A 5000-nucleotide genomic window follows, 5' to 3' on the forward strand; every position below is an offset into this window, starting at 1 on the left:
CACACACACACACACGCAGGGTTCCCGCAGTAGCATCATCATTCGTTAGACGGTAATGCATTAATAGTTAATTTGCCTACAGAGGCTACAGGGTGCTTCTAGCCGTTGGTAGTCTGTGAGTATCCAAGATATTCGGCCCATTCATTATCCATGTCTACAATGCATTTTATTCTCCCACATTGCCTTACATTCCCTGTTGTTCAATAAACTCGCTTATTTATCTAAATCAGAGAATTCGTAATCAATGACAATTGGCTAGCATGACAATTCTAGAACTGTCATTTAATAGGCCCGTAATGTGGGTAAAATGCCCCTCCCGTGTCAACATGAACATAAATTACCCCTTTTAATCAAACATTATCATTCCGTTTTATTCTGTGATAAAACGGAGAAAGAGAGAGGAGAACATTTGTCGCCCCAGTCAGAGCCCTCTCTGTAGGAGTTGTTAACCGGTGGGGAGATGTTACCAGGAGCCGTGCGCAGCTCACCGTTCCCCCGGCAGAAGGAACGCCCCCGGGCTCGAAGAAGCTGCCAAGTTATGAGGAACTGTTAACATCAACACAGTCCGACAGGCACGTGCGAAACCTGACTTTAATTGATACCGTGAGCGTGAGACGCTGTGTAGCCTACAGAAAGAAAGCTCCAGTTTTACTTTTGAATTGAAACGATGCAAGTCCGCCTAGATGTCACTGCTGAGGTATGAGCGTGTATGACGGCGGAGAACGGACCGTTGGATAATTGTTTTGGTGCTCTCCTTTTCTGCCTCTATTATAGCGTAAAAATCACTAATTGATGTGTGGTTTAACAGAGTTTGTTTATTAGATATTATATAAGACATAACCACATAAACATTGTCCCCTATCCCCCACCCTGTACATGGTCTGTACATGTATGTGTGTGTGTGTGTGTGTGTGTGTGTGTGTGTGTGTGTGTGTGTGTGTGTGCATATGTGTGTGCATGCGCATGTGCATGCGTGCTTGTGTGTGTGTGTGTGCATACATGCGTGTGTGTGTGTGCGTGTGCATGCGCATGCGTGTGTCCATTCTCAGCTGTGAGCGTCAGGCAGCAGTGTGCTGACAGAACAAACACACACACCACCTCCCTCAACACTCAAACACCACCTGTCCCTCCATCTCTCTCTCTCTCTCTCCCTCCCCCCTCCCCCTCCCTCTCTCTCCCCATCCCCCAATCCCTCCATCCCCCACCTGTCTCTCCCATTCCAGTTCCATCTTTGATCCCCTCCCTTGACAGGAATGTGGAAACTGAAACCCTCTTTCCCACAGGGGCCCCAAAATGGCTCCCCTGTGGCTCCAGAATGGTGGAGGGTGAGGCCTTCTCTGTGTGAGAGTCCCTGCTGCCGCTGCTGGTGGAGGTAGAAATCAGAGGACAGGCTCATTGTAATGCATGGAATGGAATGAGGAATGGTCTTAAACATGTGATTTCTACCTCCACCAGCCTCCCCTGGTGTCTCTGGGTGTCTAGTGCCTCTGTTCTGGTCTTTCAGTGTTGGACAGGTGTCACCAACACATCGAGGGGATCTCCTGCTCTGTTGCTTACTCCTATCCTGTTCCTCTGTTGAAATCTGGGAGGTGTTATGAGAGAGGAGGAGGTGTTAGTCAGTGTCTCCTCATGCCGCCATTTCTCTTCTCTTCTTTTCTCTTCTCTTCTCTTCTCTTCTCTTCTCTTCTATTTTTTATGAACCTTTACTTTGACAGGGAAGCCCCATTGAGACCAAAGTCTCTTTTTCGTGAGTGCACAATTTGTACACCAAGAGAATACAACAATGAACTAAACAATAATCAATTCCAAATACATACATTAAAAAAACACTAAACATTAAAACAGCATATTCTTCCACCCCCCCATCACCATCACAGCCAATAGATAAATGAGTCTCTCTGCCATGTTCCAATCAATAACCTCCTTTCTCCTCTCTCTCTCCCTGCCTCCCCCATCATCTCCCCCCTCCCACTCCTCCCCCGGGGCAGAACCTCTTTAGACCCTGGCATGGGGGAGGCTGGGAGACCCGCTGAGTTCTGAGGGTGTTCCCGGGCTGCAGCATATGTGTGTGTACTGTGTGTGTGTGTGTGTGTGTGTGTGTGTGTGTGTATGTGTGTGTGTGTGTGTGTGTGTGTGTGTGTGTTTTGTCAGACAAAGGCAGTGAAATATTCATAAGGCAGATGTATTATTGAGCAAAGCGAGGAAAGAGAGAGACGGAGAGAGAGAGAAAGTGGGTGGATAACTGTTTGGATCTCTCTCTGAACGTTAAAAGAATCATTTTAATTAGGATATCAGAGAGAGAGGGACATTCAAGTGTTATCGTCACACCAATACTATAACGGTGCTTATGTAATCAAACACACAACACAACGACAGCAACAACAAGAACAACAACAACAAAACAACAACACAGGCTGGGGTTGGTAAGAAGAAACACAAATCGGTCATGCTAGCTTGCACCCAATCATGCAACACCAAACATCCATCTTGACATGATTCAGCAGCTGTGGGCTTGTGAACAGTGTCCAACAGTCACATCTCTGTCATGTCACCTCCATACTAACCCCTATGGTGACAGACCTGAAGGCCTACATTTCAAAGAGAAACAGAGAGAGAGAGTGACAGCATGAGAGAGGGGAGGAGAGAGAGGGGGGGGAGGGGAGGGTAGGAGAGGGAGGGACAGAGAGAGAGATAGGGAGGTGGAGAGAGATATAGAAGAGAGAGAGAGAGGATGTGGGTGGGAGAGAAGGAAAGGAATGAGTCACCGGCAGTCAGGACTGAACATCCAGATTATGCCACCCATCCCTCTTTATTTCCATCCCTCTTTCTCATCCCTCCATCCCTCTATCTGTGTTGACATGCTGTGGAAACGGTCCATGAGATTTACTGAGAGATGATCTAGTTTGTGACATAATGGACACTGAGCCAGAGAAGTCCCAAACCCACACATGGTCATATTATACAGTGTATTATAATACATTACTATAATACATAACACACAGACACACACAGACACACAGACACACACACACACACACACACACGCATACATTGCATTAACTAAGATAAGCCTCAGCTTACATCAAAATAACAATTCATTCTCACACAACTGTAGATTGATGAGAGGAAGATAGACTGGTTCACTGCTCCCTGATTGGCTGTCCTTTGCTGTTGTGTCATCAGGCATCGACGACCTGTCTGAGCAGTCAATAGTGATAGTCTGAGCTAGGAGAGTGGCTAGGAGAGTATTTAGTAGGTGTTTTCAGTATGTAAGATAAGAACGTTTTGCAGTACGCAATGTAACGTCTCACCCTGTTCCTTAGTTTATGTCTTTGTTTCATGTTATTATTTTATTGTTTCCTGTTTATTTTTGTGTTCCTCACCTTGTCTCTCGTTTCAGACACTTCACCACCTGCCCTTGTGTGTTTCCCGCCTGTGTGATTGTCTACCCCGCCCTGATTGGCTTCACCTGTTCTCATCATCCTTCCCTGTGTATTTAGTCTGTGTGTTCCCCTGTCTCTGTGCCAGTTTGTCTTTGTACCTTTGTGTCATAAGTCCCAGCATTTCCTAGTGCTAAGTATTCCTGTTTTTTTTGTGTTTTTTTTATTTTTTTTATCTCCGAGTGTATTTTTGACTTTGCCTTTTTGCCTACCCCATATCGGATTATCTGCCTGCCTTTTTGAACTGCCTGCCTGTGTACCAAACCCTGCTTTGCCTACCCCCTTCCTGGATTATCTGCCTACCCATTGACTGCCTACCAGTGTACCGAACCTTTTTTGAAAGTAAAGACTATTCTATTGGATTTAAGTTTTATCTCCAAGTCGTGCATTTGAGTCCTCTGCCTAAGTACTCCAGTCATTACACGCAAAATATACCGAAATTGAGTATGTATAAAATGCCAGGATGGTCATACTAGATTTGCCTTTCCATGTAGTATGAGATCACTGCACACTATTCAGGAAGTCCTTTTCCCATTTTAGTCCCACAATTCAATGGAGCAGTAAGGGAGGCGGGCAGCAGTGAAATTGAACCAATTGCCATGAAGAACATGGTTGAGGTACAGAAGACGGTCTCTCAGTATGAATGAGGTGTGTTGCTTACTGAATACATTTGACTAAACAGCATGACGTATGGTTAGTATGCAGTAGATACTGTCGGCAGTCGGCAGGCTGGCAGGCAGGCAGACAGACAAGCATACAAAGAGGTAAGCAGGCAGACAGACAAACAGACAGAGGTATGCAGACAGGCAGGCAGACAAACAGACAAAGAGGTATGCAGACAGACAAAGAGGTATGCAGGCAGACAGACAGACAGACAAAGAGGTATGCAGACAGACAGACAAAGAGGTAAGCAGACAGACAGACAGACAGACAGACACATGGAATGCTGAGTCAAACTGTGTTCCTGAATTCACATCCAGAATCTTCTATCCCTCTTGGTCAGCCACACCTCACCCATAAACAGCTGTGTGTGTGTGTGTGTGTGTGTGTGTGTGTGTACGTGTGTGTGTGTGTGTGTGTGTGTGTACGTGTGCAGCTGTGCTTTCAAATCAGCGCTGTGCTTTAACCCTCTCACCCCCACAGCCCACAACCCAGCTCAGCATTATATCCACTAACGCTCTGGTACACCATCAGTCACAGCAACCAGTGTGTGTGTGTGTGTGTGTGTGTGTGTGTGTGTGTGTGTGTGTGACCGGTCTCAACTCTCACAGAGTAACAGGAAAAGAGACAAGTGAGGCCAAAAGCTGGACGACATGTTGCCGTCTCTGCCCAGTCCACTCTGCACGCGGGTCCTGATCCCAACTGAACATCCACTCTATGGCCTTTGGACTCTCTGTGTCTCCTGTTCTCTGTGATCCCATCGGAATATGCTGGATGTCTGGCAGGTATTGGGTTTGACCCGTCCACTTCCTTAATACCAAGGCAGATAGAGGCAGTGAGAGGAGACAGGGGGAGGGGGGGCAGGGAGCCACTTTAGACGACTGAGATTGACTACAACCC

The sequence above is a fragment of the Argentina silus genome (assembly GCF_951799395.1).
Source record: "Argentina silus genome assembly, chromosome: 9".
NCBI classification, from domain to species: Eukaryota; Metazoa; Chordata; class Actinopteri; order Argentiniformes; family Argentinidae; genus Argentina; species Argentina silus.